The 19,623-nt window shown below is 34.9% G+C and overlaps 1 pseudogene; it reads right to left on the bottom strand.

Annotated features, from left to right (window-relative positions):
* Nucleotides 1–9,611, bottom strand: part of LOC136386444 (probable ATP-dependent RNA helicase DDX5 pseudogene) — a 93,320-nt pseudogene extending 83,709 nt beyond the window's left edge.
* Between the last annotated feature and the right edge of the window lie 10,012 nt (nucleotides 9,612–19,623).

The raw sequence follows: 19,623 nt of genomic DNA, 5'->3' as shown, positions 1-19,623 counted from the left end.
AAAATCAGAGCAGAAATAAATGGAATAGAGAACAGAAAACCATAAAAAAATTAATAAAACAAGGAGCTGGTTCTTTGAAAAGATCAACAAAATTGACAAACCCTTGGCAAGACTCACCAAGGAAAAAAGAGAAAGGACTCATATAAACAAAATCCAAAATGAAAGGGGAGAAATCACCACAGATTTCATAGATATATGAAGAATTATTGTAGAAAATTACAAAAAACTATATGCCACCAAATTCAACAATCTAGACAAAATGGATAAATTCCTAGAACAATACAACCTTCCTAGACTGAGTCATGAAGGAGCAGAAAGCCTAAACAGAGCAATTAGCAGGGAGGAAATAGAACAAACTATTAAAAACCTCCCCAAAAATAAAGTCCAGGCCCAGATGGTTATACTAGTGAATTCTGTCAAACATTCAAAGACAATTGGTTCCTATTCTACTTAAAGTCTTCCAAAATATTGACGAAGAAGCAATACTTCCAAACATATTTTATGAGGCCAACATATCCCTCATACCAAAACCTGGCAAGGACAGCACAAAAAAAGAAAACTACAGACCAATATCTCTAATGAATACCAATACTAAAATACTAAACAAAATACTAGCAAATCGAATACAACAACATATTAAAAAAATAATACATCATGATCAAGCGGGATTCATCCCAGAATCTCAAGAATGGTTCAACATACGTAAAACATTTAACATAATACACCATATCAACAAAACAAAGAACAAAAACCACAAGATCTTAACGATAGATGCAGAAAAGGCATTCAATAAAATACAACACTATTGTATGTTTAAGACACTCATCAAAATGGGTATAGAAGGAAAATATCTCAACATGATAAAGGCCATATATGATAAACCATCAGCTAACATCATATTAAATGGCATAAAACTGAGGACTTTTCACCTTAAATCAGGAACAAGACAGGGTTGTCCTCTCTCCACTCTTATTTAACGTAGTGCTAGAAGTTCTGGCCAGAGCAATCAGACAAGAGAAAGAAATAAAAGGCATCCATATCGGAAAAGAAGAAGTAAAGGTATCACTTTTTGCAGATGATATGATCCTATACATCAAGAACCCCAAAGACTCCACAAAAGGATTAGTAGAAACAATAAACCAATACAGTAAGGTCACAGGATACAAAATTAACATACAAAAGTCCATAGCTTTTCTATATGCAAACAATGAAATATTAGAAAATGAACTAAAAAAAATAATTCCCTTCACAATCGCAACAACAACAAAAATACCTACGAATAAACATAATAAAGAATGTAAAGATGACTGACCCTGCGGTGGCGCAGTGGATAGAGCGTTGGACTGGGATGCAGAGGACCCAGGTTCGAGACCCCAAGGTCACCAGCTTGAGCGCAGGCTCATCTGATTTGAGCAAAAGCCCACCAGCTTGAACCCAAGGTTGCTGGCTCCAGCAAGGGGTTGCTTGGTCTGCTGAAGGCCCGTGGTCAAGGCACGTATGAGAAAGCAATCAATGAACAACTAAGGTGTTGCAACGCACAATGAAAAACTAATGATTGATGCTTCTCATCTCTCTCCGTTCCTGTCTGTCTGACCCTGTCTATCCCTCTCTCTGACTCACTCTGTCTCTGTAAAAAAAAAAAAAAAAAAAAAAAAAAAAAAAAGAATGTAAAGGACCTATATAATGAAAACTACAAAGCATTGTTAAAGGAGATCAAAAAAGATACAATGAGATGGAAAAATATTCCTTGTTCATGGATAGGAAGAATGAATATAATCAAAATGGCCATATTACCCAAAGAAATTTATAAATTTAATGCAATTCCCATGAAAATTCTTATGACATTTTTTTAAAGAAATGGAACAAAAATCATCATATTTATATGGAACTATAAAAAACCGCGAGTAGCCAAAGCAATCCTGAGGAAAAAGAATGAAGCTTGGAGCATTACAATACCTGACTTCAATCTGTATTATAGGGCCACGACAATCAAAACAGCATGGTATTGGCAGAAAAATAAACACTCAGACCAATGGAACAGAATAGAAAGTCCAGAAACAAAACCACATATATATGGTCAAATTTTTGATAAAGGGGCCAACAACACACAATGGAGAAAAGAAAGCCTCTTCACAAATGGTGCTGGGAAAACTGGAAAGCCACATGAAAAAGAATGAAACTCAACTACACCTTGTCCCCTTGAACTATAATTAATTCAAAATGCATCAAAGACCTAAATATAAGACCTGAAACAATAAAGTATATTGAAGAAGACATAGGTTCTAAACTCATGGACCTGGGATTTAAAGAACATTTTATGAATTTGACTCCAAAGGCAAGAGAAGTGAAAACAAAGATAAATAAATGGGACTACATCAGAATAAAAAGTTTTTGCTCAGCAAGAGAAACTGACAACAAAATAAACAGATAGACAACTAAATGGGAAATGATATTTTCAAACAACAGCTCAGATAAGGGCCTAATATCCAAAATATACAAAGAACTCATAAAACTCAAGAACAAACAAACAAACAATCCAATAAAAAAATGGGAAGAGCACATGAACAGACACTTCTCCTAGGAAGAAATACAAATGGCCAACAGATATATGAAAAGATGCTCATCTTCATTAGTTATTAGAGAAATGCAAATCAAAACTACAATGAGCTACCACCTCACACCTGTTAGATTAGCTATTATCAACAAGACAGGTAATAGCAAATGTTGGAGAGGCTGTGGAGAAAAAGGAACCCTCATTCACTGTTGGTGGGAATGTAAAGTAGTACAACCATTATGGAAGAAAGTATGGTGGTTCCTCAAAAAACTGAAAATAGAACTACCTTATGACCCAGCAATCCCTCTACTGGGTATATACACCAAAAACTCAGAAACATTAGTATGTAAAGACACATGTAGCCCCATGTTCATTGCAGCATTGTTCACAGTGGCCAAGACATGGAAACAACCAAAAAGCCCTTCAATAGAATACTGGATAAAGAAGATGTGGCACATAAACACTATGGAATACTACTCAGCCATAAGAAATGATGACATTGGATTATTTACAACAAAATGGTGAGATCTTGATAACATTATACAGAGTGAAATAAGTAAATCAGAAAAAACCAAGAACTACATGATTCCATACATTGGTGGGACATAAAAATGAGACTAAGAGTCATGAACAAGTGTGTAGTGGTTACCGGGGGTGCTGGGGAGGGGGGTGCGGGAGGGAAGAAGGGAGAGGGGGAGGGGAGGGGGAGAAGCACAAAGAAACCTAGATAGAGGGTGATGGAGGACAATCTGACTTTGGGTGATGGGTATGCAACATAATTGAATGACAAGATATCCTGGACATGTTTTCTTTCAATATATTTCCCCTGATTTATTGATGTCACCCCATTAATATTAATAAAAATTTATTTATAAAAAAAGTAATTTATTTTCTTATGAAATTATATGGAAATTCTACCTCATTTATGAAAATGTATTATTTTTAAAATCAGTATTTATCAATGAGTTTTTAGTAATGTTAATAAAAGCATAGCTGATAGCTAAATAATAAACTTTTTATTTGAATTCTACATTGTATTTCATTATTTTATTAGTTATCTTTTACTTAGTCACAATTCTGTCCTCAGTATAAAAGACCTCTGCTTGTTTTCAAACATCCATGTTTTGTCTCCTAGAAGAAACTATATCAAAAGACATGAGTAGTTTATTGTCAACAAAATAGCATCAATAAATTACATTATTTGCTTCTTATTTTTCTCTTCCTTAAAATATTGCTAAACCTTTTTTATAATAATGGAGTTTCAAATGTAAATAAATTGAATACCATCAAGCTCAACACTGCTAAATACCAGTGCAGGGAGCAGAAAATAAACAAATGTTGTTTTAGTCCATAAACATAAAAATGTTCACCTAATAGCATTTTAATGGATTTTTAAAATACCTCTTGAACATATAGTATTGATTTTCCAAAGGAAGGTATTATTTAAAAGAGCTGTTTCAATTTATTATACATTTTGGAACTGCAAATTTGAAGGAAGAGAAACAAAAATTTTTTAAAAGGTAAATACATCCTAATGCACACTATCTACCATACTAGTAGGTATTAAAAATAAAGCAAACATTACAAACAGAAAATGTATTAGTGGTGCTTGATTATAGAAGTTAGGGCAATGTTGTTCGTATGGGATTCCACAGACAGTAAAAAAAAATATTTATCACTATTGGTAAATATGATACTATTAAACATGAAAACATATTTGAACAAAAAATTCCATCAATCACCTTAATCTTATTAGGTAAATGAAGTACGGGGGGAAATCCTTTCATTTGTTATTTCTCTAACTCTCTGTTTCTTTAAAGTAGGACCATTTCTATTTTCTTTTCATAGGAGAAAAAAAATGAAAGAAAGAGTGGGTGGCTGAGAGTGAATGGAAAGGTCGATATGTACAAGGTCAGCATTAGAAGAGATAGAAAAGAGAAGAGTTGCAGGCTTTGTCCAAATTCAATTTAGTGAACAATTGAGTACTCATGATATTTCTAGTATGTACTTAAGAAGTCCTTGCTGAATGAACAGAGATAGGTTTGTGTTGGAGGTCCTAAGTTTGGGTATTGAGAGGGCTGTCTATATCTTTAAGGCAAGCAGAGAGATCACAACTGAAATTTTAAAGCCTGATTTCAATTTCTTTGCCTAATAGCATTAGATAAACTGACATTCTGTTAAGCTGCACAAATACCAACCACTGTATTTTTGCTTTGCTCTGCCTTCCTTGTCAAGAAAAATAATTGCTTAAATAAAGTTCATCAAGGCGTAATTTACGTAGCATAAAATTCAGCCTTTTTAGATGTACAGTTTTGTGAATTTTGAAAATGAACGTGTCAAATAACCATAAAAACAATCAAGATATTGTACATATACATCACTTTAAAAGACTCTCTTTTGTATGTTTGTAGTCAGTCCCCTACAAGTCCACCTCAAGCCGCTAACACCCACTGATCTATTTCCCATCCCTGCAGTTTTGCTTTTATTTAGAACATCATCAAAATGGAATTGTATATGATATATAGTCGACTTGAGTTTGGCTTCTTTCATTTATAATGATTTTGAGATTGATTGATGTAATTGCTTATTTCACTAGGTTTTTGTTTTTTATTGTGAAATAGTATTTTTTATAGGTGAACTATGCATTGCTTATCCAGTTATTAGTTAATGCATATTTTGGGTTATTTCTAGGTTTTTGAGATTATGAATTAAGTTGCTATATATTATATATATAATATATAAGTTTTCATGAGGATACATGTCTTCATCTTCATTGGAAGTGGGATAGCTGAGACATATGATAAATATATATTTAACTTTATCACAAAGTATCAAAGTACTTTCCAAAGTGACTTTAATTTTGCATTCAGTTCTAGTTGCTTGAAATCCTTGCTATCACTTTTCTCCTCCACTCAGCAGGTGTGAGTTTGTGGGTTTAATTTGCATTTCTCTAATTACCAGTGATGTTGATAATTGTATCATGTGTTTGTTTCCTATTTGTATCTCTGTTATGATGAAGTAGCTTGCCAAGAAAATCTCTCTTATATGAAAAGGGAAAATTTTATTTGGTGTACACTGGGATTTCTGTGCAGCCTATTCTTCTCTTCTCTAGGTCCAGTATCAAGAGAAACAGCTCCTATGGCTAGAATGGAGTAATCAGAGTAATCTGTAGTAGCTGGATCATTTAGCTTCAGATGCTGAATTTGGAAGGGAGCTAAATACATTATTTTCAGACAATTATTAAAGTCTAGGTATAAGTGTAGCTAGTCAGGGGAGAAGGAAATGGAGAGGGAGACAGATATGGAAAGAGAGAGAGAAAAGAAGTGAGAGAGAGCAACTAAAATCATATCTGAGAATATGTGACCCCAGAAAGAGAGTAAAGGGAAGATATGGTATCTGCTAGCCTTCTAGTTTTGGAAAGTCTCTCACAAGGTCAATATTTATTTCCTATCATTGATTCTTTGTGAGATAATTTTATAATCTTCCCATAAATTTCCTCTTATGATTAAATTAGCTTTGATGGTTCTAAATTAATAAAAAGAAAAATAGAGATCAATTAAAATTCAAAAGGATTTCAAGTTTTATATGTGAGACATTTTTTTTAGTGATAAAGAGACAGTGAGAATGAGACAGAGACAGGGACAGACAGACAGGAAGGGAGAGAAATGAGAAGCATCAATTCTTCATTGTGGCACCTTAGATGTTCATTGATTGCTTTCTCATATGTGCCTTGACTGGGGGGTTCCAGCTGAGCCAGTGACCCCTTGCTCAAGCCAGTGACCTTAAGCTCAAGCCAAGGACACTGGGCTTCAAGCCAGCAACCTTTGGGCTCAAGCCAGCAACCATGGGGTCATGTCTATTCACTCAAGTCAGTGACCCCATGCTCAAGTTGGTGAGCCTGCACTCCAGCTGGATGAGCCCATGCTTAAGCCAGCAACCTTGGCATTTAAAACCTGGATCCTCAGTGTGCTAGGCCGATACTCTATTCACTGCATCACCACCTGGTCAGGCTATGTGAGGCATTGTTTATCAGACAAAAATATATCAAAGTATTGAAAGCTGCCAGTCCCGCAGCTATTTTCTGAGTATTTCCCTGTAGAATACGTTGTTTCATGGGTCTGTAACACTAAGCCACAGGTGGTTTGAACTCATACTGATGTCTGAAACAATGGCAATGCTCTATGAAATGGACATCAATCTGTGGGAAGCTCAGATTATAATATTAACTAATAAAGATTCTGCATATTGTATGATGATTAGCTAAACTATAAAGACCCTGATGTCTAAATGTTAAAACAAAGGGGAAGTTGGAGCTATATAGAAACTATAGGAGAAGTGGAAGTAGAGACAGAACAGTTGAGTCCTGTCATGTTGAAACACGTGTCAAAGTAGCAGTCACTCATTTCTGAGGCGATGTCCACTGGACTTCAAGCACTAATGCCACTGCAGCAACTAGAGTTTTCTTTTTCCCTTATTAACTCATGGAACCTTACAAAATATCATCAGCAATAAAGGTAAAACTGCATTTGTTATTTATTACTTAAGTTTGACTATATCATTGTGTCCATAAAGAGTGTAACCAATACTTTTTGAAATCAGGAAGATCAAATACGAAAGATAGATGTTAAGTCCTGCATTTGGCTTTAAATAATGAAATGTACAAGGCATGTTCTTTTATCAATCTATGTTGAGAAAAAAAGATTAGATATTTAAATGATTATAAGATCAAATAAAATAGCAATGGGAAGAGTCTTCTACAGAGTGAGAGGTCCCAGCCCCATAGCAGGTCACCCGTCCCAGGGTTCCAGAGCCAGGAAGAAAAGTCTCCATAACTTCTGGTTGTAAAAACCAGCAGAAATTGTGGTTGAGAGAGATAGAGGGCTGCTGGAGTCCTATGCAGTTTCTCTTAAAAGGTACATACACAGAATTACTTGGACTCACTCTCTCTGAGCTCAACTGCTGGGGCAACAACTTGAAAGAAACCAGGGAGATAGAGTCAGGAAATGAATTGTCTGTCATCAGAGCAAGAGCTATAGAGGTATCTTTCACCTAGACAGAAATGATGTCAGATACCATTGTTCTTTTTCTGAGACACTCTCCCAGAAGTAGAATGGGGGTGCTATATCTGAGTTTCAATTAATCTGGCATACATTCTTCTCTCTGCTCTGGTAATTCCTTGAGGTCCCACCCAGCCCAAATTGCTGGCCCACCTAAGCCAGTACCAGTGTCTTTTCCATACAAATATTCTTTTGCCTCATGCTTTGCCTCTCCTAAAATCTATCAACTAAATAGCTTATTTCCTCTGTGCACTCCATACTTCTTGCTAAGTATCCACAAGCCCAGTACTAATGGCATCTTGGACTGGAGCTTGGCTTTTCCTGGGCACTCCAACCTCAGGCCAAGTAGCAGCCATTTACAGATTGCTCTGTAGCTCATGCTGGATGCCACCAAGCAGGGCACAGGCAATGACTTCCTTTTAACCTTCTGGGAGGCCTTAGAGCCAGAATACCCAGAGGAAAGCTTCAGACCATGCCAGATTACATCCCTACCACCTCTATGAATGACACATTCAGGGCAGACACAGTGAGCACCAAAGCGCCCCTGAAGCAAGTATTTCTTGCTAGAGTCATAGGATTAGTTCCTGCACAGCAACTCTATTGCTGTGTTCACAACCAGTCATCATAGCCCATAAGCCTGGGGAAATCAATCCCTCCCAGTGATGACAATAGCAATCAAAGCTCAACTACAACAGGATAGCACACAAAGTCAACATAGGGGTACAACTGAAGTGCCTAGCTTGGGTGACTGGGGAGGCTGTGCCACTGGGCCTCACAGGACACTTACTAGCGAAGGCCACTCTATCAAATCCTAGACATGTAGCAGGTCTACCTAATACATAGAAACGAACATAGGTACTCAGCCAAAGTGTGGAAACAAAACAACAGGTCCTTACAGAGACAGTGGTTTTATTCTCCTCACTCATGATCTCTTCTGTCAGAAGAGTACGTTTTTCATCCCTTTCTACATCATGACACACATATACAATCTGAAGAATGTTGTGTTTGCATTCAGTTTCAGTATACCAATGTTTATATGAATATAGTCTTTCAGGAAATCTTCATCAAGCTGTCTTACTTCTTTTGGTCAAGTTGCGCTCCACGTTAGGGTTTGCCTATCAGGTCTTATTTGATCCACAATGTTGCTTATTTGGGGTTCGAAATCCATATCAAACATTCTATCTGCTGCATCAAGGACTAGGGAGGTGGTTTTTCTCAGATTTGTTTTCCTACACTCTAAAATGTCAATCAGTCTTCCAGATGTTGCAATACATATTTCTACATCTCTCTCCAAATCACATGATGCTCCCTTGGGAGCACCACTATAGATGCAAGTAGATTTCAATTGACATGCCTTACAGTATTCAGCAGTGACTTGCTGCACTTATTGGGATAGTTCCTGAGTAGGTACCAGCACCAAGCAAATAGGCCTATCACTGCTATCTAAGAATGGTTGATGATTGATGCGAACAATGGCAGGCAGCAAATAAGACGTTTTCCCAGATCTAGTCTGTGCTACTCTAACCATATAAAATCCACCTTAGAGCAATTGGCCATCCCTCAGCTTGAATAGCAGTGGGTTCAGTAAACTTCTGTCTTGCAATCACATCCTAGATATTTGCAAGGATGTTTGCTTCATAAAAATTTAGAACTGGCTTTAGGCAGGTTTGACCTATAACTGTAATTTCTCTGCTTCTTTTGTGTGTCTCTACCTCTTGTGCTGTGTGCCTAGCCAAATCAGGGTGTTTTTGATAAAAATCCTTCTCAAATTTAGGCAGTTCATCAAGATTCCACTTCTTTTTAACTAGTTTATCCCTAGGGTTTCCAAACTTCTTCCCTGATAGAAGCCCTTCCCTACTTCCTCCAAATTGAGGTTCACCAAACCCTTGATCCTGGCCATGGTCACAGTCACTGGAATAGCCCGATATGAGATCAGTGAATGCAGTTGGCTGGGAATGAAGTGGAAATAATCGGGTGTGACAAGTTGCTGGAAGTGGCATTGGCTACAGTGAGGCCTAGTGGAGGCAATAGTTGTGGAAGGAGGGTGATGACATGGCATTGGCTACAGTGAGGCCTAGTGGAGGCAGTAGTTGTGGAGGGAGGGTGATGAGATAAGCCTGAGCTACTTTCCTTGAGACTGATGGAAATGAATGAGGTCTCTGTTGAAACCAAAAGAAGATGTGATGAACTTACTAGAAAAATGAAGTAAGAGAGGTGGCCTGCCATGGTATCCATGGTGATAAGAGTCAACAGGAACATGACTGGGCTTGAAATGAATTCAAAATTCAAAATGGAAAAGCTCCTATTCTGATCGCTACACATGATCCAGAGGGCGAGATGTAGATGTGAAATTCATTATCAATTATGACTACCCTAATTCCTAGAGGATTATATTTATTGAATTGAAAGAATTTCTGACAGTACCAAAACAGGCACAATGTACACTTTTTTTACACTTAATAGCATAAAGCAAGTGAATGACCTTCTCTATGTGTTTCCTGAAGCTAATCCAGCAATTAACCCCAAATTGTTTCAGTTGTTTGAAGACAGAGGTTCAGGTCATTCTAGGGGTAGATGAGGCATGAAGAATGACTGTTGAGACAGATACTCTATGGGAAAAGGGGTGGATTGAATACCTTTAGAGAAAAAAAAAAAACATGATAGAGGTCATTGTAGTCTGCTTAAGAGAGATTATGGGGCAAAACCCAGAATGGTGTTTACAGTGTTATAAATTATACCAATGGGAGCTTTGGAAGTAATTTTGTGTCTGTTGGTATGCAGACAAGTTTTAGTATTTGTAATCCAACAGGAACTTACCAGAATGGTAATGATAGCACTCAGCAATATGCAACTAATATTCCAAATATGCACAATGTTATGAACCAACAGGCATATGCATAGCCTGCTACTATAGCTGTACCTATGATTGGTTATTCAATGCCAACAAGATATTCTCAATAAGACTCTAGAAGTATATGCAAAGTCTGTTTTTTTTTATAATTGATCTTTATATTGTGTACTATCAGACAAGATAGTTCTTTAAGAAACATGGGAAATGTAGAAATGACTGCAGTGCAGCAGTAAATATGGAGCATTTTTTCGCTATTAAGTTGGATATTTCTCTACATTTTTGAAACAAATTTTAGGTTATTTTTGTATTAGAAAATGCAGGCAGTGTTTTCACAAAAGTACATGTACAGTGATTTGAAATACAATGAATGAAGGCAATGCATGGCCTTCCAATAAAAGTATTTAAAGACTGAAAAAAAAAAGAGGTGTCAAATGAAAGAACAGAAAACATCTCCAATAAAATAAATAAATAACATGCATGCAAGCAAACTACCAAAAACAGAGCTCAAAATAATGGTTATAAGGATGCTCAAGGAACTTCATGAGAACTTAAAGGAACTTGTAAGAACTTCAATAGCATGAAAAAGAACATAGAAACCATAAAAATATACCATTCAGAAATGAAGGATATACTAACTGAAATGAAGAATAATTTGCAAGGAATCTACTGTTGATCTACTGTGTAGGTGAATCCAGGAATCAAATCAACAATTTGGAATAAAAGTAAGCAAAGAACACCCAATCAGAAGAGAAAAAAAAATCCAAGAAAAGTGAAGATAGTATAAGGAGCCTCTAGGACAAATTCAAGTATACCAACCAACCTTCATATCACAGGGTTGTGGGAAGGAGAAGAGAGAGCAAGAAATTAAAAACTTACATAAAACATAATTACAGAAAAATTTCCTAACTAAGTGAAGGAAGTAGACATACAAGTCCAAGAAGCACAGAGAGTCCTAAACAAGATCAACCCAAAGAGGCCCACATCAAGAAAAATCAAAATTAAAATGCAAAAGGTTAAAGACAAAGATAGAACCTTCAGAGCAAGAAGAGAAAAGTACCCATAAGGGAGCTCCCATTAAGCTGTCAGCTTATTTCTCAACAGACATGTTGCAGGCCAGAAGGGAGTGGCAAGAAATACTAAAAGTGCTAAAAGTAAAGACCTATAACCAAGATTATTCTACCTAGCGCTATCATTTAGAATCAAAGGTCAGATAAAGAACTTCCCAGTCAAGAAAAATGTAAAGGAGTTCATCACCACCAAATCAGTATTACATGAAATGCTCAAGGGTCTTCTTTAAGAAGGAAAAGTAAGGATAAAAAATATAAACAATAAAATGGCAATAAATATATATCTATCAACAATTGAATATTTTAAAAAACAGAATAAATAAACAAGCAGAATAGAAACAAACTCATAGATACTGAGAACATTTTGGTAGTTGCCAAATGGGAGGGGCCTTAGGGGGATGAGTGAAAAGGTGAAGGGATTAGGAAATCTGAATTATTTGTTATAGAAGAGTGATGGGGGTAGAGAATAGAGACAATAATATTCTAATAACTTTGTGTAGTGTCAGATGGGTCTGAGATACATTGGGATGATCACTTAGTAAGTTATATAATGTATAATCACCAGGGTGTCCACCTTAAACTAGTATAATTTGTATGTGACCTGTAATTGAAAAATTTTAAAAATGAACTTAGAAAGTTTCCAATTCTGAATATATTCCTTAAAAAATATTAATTAACATTTTAACATTATGTTTTACATTTGTTTTTTAATTTTATTTAGAAAATTAAATTTAGTGGAGTGACATTGATTAATAAGAACATATAGGCTTCATGTAAATATTTCTATAGCATTTGAACTATTGATTGTGATGTGTGCCCATCACCCAAAGTCAAATTATTTTCCATCACCTTATATTTGTGTCCTCTTGTTTCCTCTCTCCTCTACCAAATAAACATATTGTATAGAAATGACAATGAACAACAAACACTGATATCTGTTCTTTTGAAAAAATATTATTTCTGTTGTACTTTTTTTGAGGGCTTCTTAACATTCCTGCTTCTTCTCCAAAGAGGTTGATTGACAGCTTGCTGCCCATTCAACAGAACGTCAATCCCGTAATACATCATAAGATATTCTATTGGCAGGAGCAAATCAGGAACTGACCTTTCCAAAAACATTAAGAAAAAATAATATACTGATCAACTTTATGTTGAACATGCTCAGATGCAAAGCTAGTGCCCTGCCTGTGAATGAATGAGATTTCTTTTTAATACTTCTATAAGACAGTGGAGGAGACAGAAGAAATATCTGAAAATCAGCACAAGATTGGGAGTCAAGAGTCTCTGGATATAACGTCAGCATTGACTCTAAACTAAAAATGTCATCCCAGACAAATTGCTCCTTTTTTGTGCTCAGTTTTTTATCTTCAGATTATGATCCCCAACACCTATTTTATGCACTGGTAGATTTGTGAGTGCCACTATTTACTGAGTGTAGGAAGAGAAAGTTTTACCGTAAAAAGAGAACCCATGGTTCCACTTATAGATAGATCCCACCATCTCTTTCATCTCCTTTAGCAGTACTCCTCTGTTCTTTTCTTGTCTATTATAACACACTGTACCATACTCTATTGCAATATACTATACACAGATTAGGCAATTAATAGGGCTTAATCAGAAGCCAGAGGAACATCATCAATCATACTATATATTGTGGAGGGCTAAAGGCTTATTCAAACCATGTGCTGCTATTCAGCAATATAACAATATATTCAGCATTAAAAATAACCATTATTAAACACTTTTGCCCAGAACTAATCAAAGATAGTTTTTGGAAGTCCAGGTATTTTTATTGGCTCATTATAAGATCCTCTTAATTTCATACATATATGAGGTTCAGCTTTTTTAAACATGTATTCTTTTAATATTGTTGACATTTTTATTATCAACAACAAAATTTATTCTAAAATAAAATTGCTTCTCACAGACTACAAATTGTCATGAATGGTACATAACTTTGTTTTATTTTATTTTTACTGTTTTTTTTATTACAGTTTACATTTATTATTATTTTTGTATTAGTTTCAGGTGTACATCATGGTAGTTAAAGAATCATATACTTTAAAAAGTGTTCCGCACCCCAATATTTCTAGTATGCACCTGGAACCATACATAGTTATTACAATATTATTAACTATACTTCCTATGTTGTACTTTACATCCCATGATTATTTTGTAACTATTAATCTGTACTTCTCAACCACTTAATTTTCTCATCCTGTCCTCTCACCCCTCTTTCAAGATTTGGTAAGTTATTTCACCTCTCTGTCTCTTAGTTTCCTCTCTGTAAAATGAGCACACTAAGACCCATTTCACAGGTATGTAAAGTACCGTATTTCACCATGTATAAGATGCACCTTAATTTTGGGGCCTGAAATTTGAAAAAAAGTGTATTACATAAAGTTATTAAACTCGAGTTTTATTCATCATAAAATTCATACAACTCCTCATCACTGCCAAAACTCCATCCATTAGCTTGTCTTCATGTGTGTCCAATGACAAATCACTGTCTTCTTATATTACCTCGTCCTCAGTTCTATCGATGGCATTTGAAATGCCACAACCACTGTATAAGACTCACCCAGTTTTTGGACCTCAAATTTTTGACAAAAGGTGCATCTTATACATGGGAAACACAGTGCATAGCACCGGTCTTGGTACTTGGTAGGTTCTCCCCAAGTGCTACTTTCAGTTTTTCTTTTCTTACCATCAGATACTTGGAGCTTCTATTTAGGGCTATTCTTATTTGACTCATCCCCTCCAAGACCTTTTCTTCTCTAAAGTTTCTCCTAAATTCCTGGCTTTGTCATACTTCCTTTCAACCATTTTAACCTGCATCCGGATGACACAGCACTTTAATACACAGTGACATTTTTAAAAGCTTTCCTGAGGATTTCTATATTTTTTAAGTCCTTGAGGTCATTTTAAACTTTAAAATAAAAGGAACATTCCAGAACCTCTTTACATTTGTCCCTTAGGGAAGAGAAACATATTCTTTCAAGAAATAATGTTACCTACTTTTCCTACCTTATAAGGGAGCTGTGAAAATAAAAAATGGTAATAGAAGTGAAGTTTTAAATAATTTCCAGAAGTATAAGAAAATTATTATTTAAATGGAAATACCTGTTCTTCAATCAAATGGGAAACTTTATTTTCTGACAATGAATGTGAAACTTCATAGCAATTAAAATTATCTTTCCAGCTTGCCACAGCAGTGTCCCTTCCATTATGCCTCTGTATATAGCCTATTCTGTTTGTATTCACTACCAGCAGCTAGTGCTTACTGAAGCAGTCACTGCAGAAAGAAACCCTTTCTCAGCTTTGCAGGGAATTAGTAGCGTGTTCCCTGTTACAGAGCAAATTCTGATTATGGGTAAGATAAAACCACAGTGAAAATATAGTTAATGGGGAAGAAAACAACAGTGTTTCCTTTATTCTGTTTTTCTGTGTATATTGCTGTAACAGAGTAAGAGGACAGTGGATATTTGGCTCCCATTTCAAAGAGGCATTCAAAAAGGAATAATTCTCATATCAATGATAAACAGCTTTACTGCTAAGAACTGTCATATAAAGTGCCAAGAGATCTCTTCATCCTACTTCTAATATTATATGAGGTTCATACACAAAGTGTTCTCACTTATTTAGTGACAGTGAATACAAAGTTTGAGTTCTATCTTTACTTGTGGCTTTGAGCCTTCCACCTTCTGTCCTCAACTTCAATTTTTACTTTAATGAATTTGTAAGGTCCCAGAATTAGGATGAAGGCAATATCAGAGAACAAAGTGACAAACTGTAAGATATAAAGTGAGTTTGACTCCATTCATTTACTCATAATTTATATTTGATACTTATTATGTGCTATGCATTATATACAGTGTTAGGAAAAAAAGATGATGTGGTACTACAAGAAATGACTTCTCAGGGAGGGTACAACCTTTTAATCAGTTTGCTATGCAGTCTACTAAGTCTATACACAACATCGATATATTTGAGTATATAGAAAGTGCAATGAAAATTCATAATAAACAGTATCTAAGTTGGCCAGAGAAAAGTAGATGGGGTTTAAAGGAACAGAGAATTATAAAGTGGATAGCTGGGACAGGGTAGAGGAATAGATGATTTCAAAGAGATAAAACAGAATTTGCAGAGACAATAAGGTTCAAGATAATAGTGTATTTCTGAAACTACATCTAGTTGGCTATTCCTAAAGCATCATAACATAGATAAGTACATTAGTATCAATATATATATCACTCGGGGAGGACCTATCAAGTACCAAGACCAGTACACCAGTGCTATGTACTTTTATATACTTATGATATCTATATATATTATATATATTTTATATATATTATATATTATATATATTATATATAACATATATATTATATAATATATACACTGTATAGGCAGTATAGAGTATATATGTGTGTGTGTGTATATGTATATATATATATATATATAGTGTGTGTGTATGTATGTGTGTGTGTGTGTGTGTGTGTGTATATACTGTATAGGCCACTGGAAGCAAAGATAATGAGTACTGTATCACTGTTAGGTGAATTAAGTATGTTGAGTTGTTTTTCTTATGGTGAAGTATATTTGACAAATCTATTATCTCTTCCATTTGTAGCCAGTGTCAAATATTTACAGGAAAAGATGAATTAAGTTTGTTATGTGCTAGGGTATATATGACCTATATGTATGTACGTATATGCATTATTTATTCCTCAAAATAACTAGAAGAGATAGGTGTTATTTGTTTGTTGTTGGCAATTAGTTTTGTGTGTGTTTGTGTTTTGTTTTAGGGAATGGAGGCAGAGAGACATTGGAGCACTCATCTTGCAGCTGAAGAAGAAGAACTTTACTTTAAGGTTTGTGCTCTTACTTGGCATATCATACAATGAAGCTCTAATGAGACAGACAGTTTGCCAGGATCAGGGGACTATAGAAGGTAGCATATTTTCAACTTTTCCCCCACAACTTTTTATGTTAATACTTCTTTGGGGACCCAGTGGTTCAAAGCATGCATTATGTAGTCTTTGTTATCTCCATTGCCCTGAACTTTTATATGTCCCACCTATAACTAATCTATCTAAGTGACATGTGTTATTGAATTATGCCTTACCTCCACCCAGAAATATTGAGCCAATCCCAAAACTTCTCTAAGTTCAGAATTTTCTTAGCGCTGATTGTCTGTACTGCTAACTTGGCACTCATAATATGCACAGATATTTTTTATATTATTTGTACTGATTGTATGTAAATGTCTTATAATGCACTATATTTTTATGCCTAGTCCAATAATTTATAAAGGTAAATATTCAGTATGTTTGCTCATGATTATGGTGATCAAAGAATATTTCATCAGATCTTCATTTTCTTAGCACTAGGTACTAACTCTTCCAGGAACACAATTCTTCTAGTCTAGTGTTTACTCTTTACAAATATAGATCTTAAAAATTAGGTAATCAGAGAACATGCAGATACTCCAGTACTTTCAGTCTTTTGTGTAGTACATTTTCACCAATGAAATAAAAGTTGGTTTTGCACATCATTTTCATAATCAAACAATGTTCTTTGGCTTGTCATATGCTTTTCTGATGTTCTTGTTTAATAAAAAAATCAAATGCTTATTTTTATCGCTTCATATTCATTTTGAAATATCTAATTTTTGTGAGCAGTATAGGTTGTACATGTTTAATATATAACTATTAGTAAGCACAAGAAAACAGCTTGAGATATGAATGTTAAAATGTAAGTAAAATTGGCCCAAAGAAAATAATTTAATTACCAGAGAATTTCATTAAATTTTTTACCAGAAAATTTACTTGACTTTTCCAGTTTCTTTTTATGTTTTCTTTATTCTCTTTTTTGACAATGTTTCAAAGGGCCTGAGATCCAAATGTGGCAGATGCTGGATGGCTGATTAGCTTGTTAGACAAGGAAAGATATTCAGACTGTGTCTATACATAGTACATGAACCAGACTGAAACATTTCTAATATGTTCATTTAGACTGTGGATATGATGGATGTTGATGACTATAGCTAAATCCACTTGAAAAACTGCCAAACTAAAGTAATCATTAGGGTTTGGGCCATTTAGAGGTAACACATATTTAGTTTTTTTTCTGTAATTTTTAAGAATTGAGCTGTTCTTTCATCACAACTATTCTTATTCTTTGTTTCAACATGAGATGTCTCTAGATTTCAAAACTCCATGTAAACATCAATAGAATAATTGATGTAATGGCTAATATACAAATTCATGTATTTCCATCTATAGGAGTTGCTTTTCATGAAAGCTTTCCTCAAAAGTGATTATTAACAACAAGTTAACTAAGGTTTACAGGAAAATTTTCTCAAACATATGGTTTGACAAAATTTACTTTTCTTCTACTACCTCCCTTTTTATTTTACGATGAAAGGTTCTTAAAGAAAAGGCTAGGTAGGAACTTAGCTTGCTGATAGCCAATCAAAAGCTTTTTTTCTCTGGGAAAACTATCTTTATACAATGGGAGAAAAACTAAAAAGCTTATCAAGTATAACATTCTTTTCTCTAAGTTCTATGATGGAATTAAGTTCTTACTGTCAAGTAGAAACAACAGTAAGTTTTCATATAAAACAGACATTACAATGGCCAACAATAACTCTGTCAGCTGCAGAGTAACAAGGCTAATCAACATTAGTGTTTGATATAACTTCATTCTCTTTTGACAAGTGCATCTAGGCCCTAAACTTATGTGAACCTCTTATACTTTAATTTGTTTGTTCCATTTCAGATCCATAACTTACCCCACTTGCAAACATCCCCTTCCTTGATGTCCTGTTATTGCAGTATTTGATGTAATTTGCGAAGCTTCAAAATTTCTCTAGCAGTTTTTAGAAAGTATTCTTTCTCTTTCCCAGCCAATAGTCTCCACTTACATGCTTCCTTTGGCTTGGACATTGAACAGCTCCCTACTGCAATATCCCCTCTTAATAAAGTTTTACCTTATAAACGCTTAGACATATGTTTGTGATAGAGGCAGTTTGGGGTGTGGGACATAGACAAGAGAAACTATTAAAGTCTAGAATTTTCCCACCAATAAGTACATAAACGAGGCCTCAGTTTCCCTCTCTAAAATAGAGATAATAATTTATTCAGTATCCTCTGAGATGGACACACTCAGGGGAACACATGAGAAGACATAATTTGCTGTGAGCCACATGAAAATGTGGTGCTGTGTTAGATAATTACCAGTTGTTATTAATATCCCCATTAATATCAATAATATTTTCTTTTAACCTGGTAATTTTTCAAGTGTGTTCCTTCAAGACCCTTGGTCCAGAAGCAACGATGTCACTTACCACTTGGGAATTCATTAGAAATGCAAATACATGGTTCCCACTTCAAACCATTAAGTCAAAAACTTTGAAGCTGAGGCCCAGTAATCTGTGTTTTAATAAGCCATCCAAGTAATTATGATGCATGGTCAAGTTTGATAACTTAACAAACATTTAAATATATAACAGTGAGTTTGCAAAAAATATATTTTTGCCAAGAGTTTTGAAAATGTTTCTGTAAGACATCAGTTGCATTTACATTATTAAAATAATGGTTAAACACCTGGAAACTCATTCATCTTAAAATATTCAATTATAGATCTTTCTGGTAGATGATATAGATGCTGGCTCATTTTTTATTCTTTATTTATTTCCTTGCTCTTTGAAGTGATGCGAATGAATGCAAGAGGCACATTTTCTAAAACAGAGTGTTGAAATTCCTTTTACATTCTGCTCTCATCATGATACAAATTTCACTATTGATGGATTAAGTCCTGAAAGCATTAGGTTTATAACAATAATTATATATGTCTCCAGGGCTCTTATACTATCAAGCCAGAAAGGAGAATAGTAGTAATTGGTTAGATTTATCAAAAGGGAAAACTTATTTTTACAACATATTTTTGCAGTGGCAAGGGTCAGATGGCCCAATGGGAATAGTGTAAGAATTGTATGAACACCTTACATTTGAATGGTACTATTTAAAATACATCCAATAACTATGTTATCTATATTTATGTTCACAACAACTCTTGAATTAGGTAAGA

This window comes from Saccopteryx leptura, chromosome X (genome assembly GCF_036850995.1).
Source record: "Saccopteryx leptura isolate mSacLep1 chromosome X, mSacLep1_pri_phased_curated, whole genome shotgun sequence".
Taxonomy (NCBI): domain Eukaryota; kingdom Metazoa; phylum Chordata; class Mammalia; order Chiroptera; family Emballonuridae; genus Saccopteryx; species Saccopteryx leptura.
This window is presented reverse-complemented; position numbering and strand designations above follow the sequence as displayed.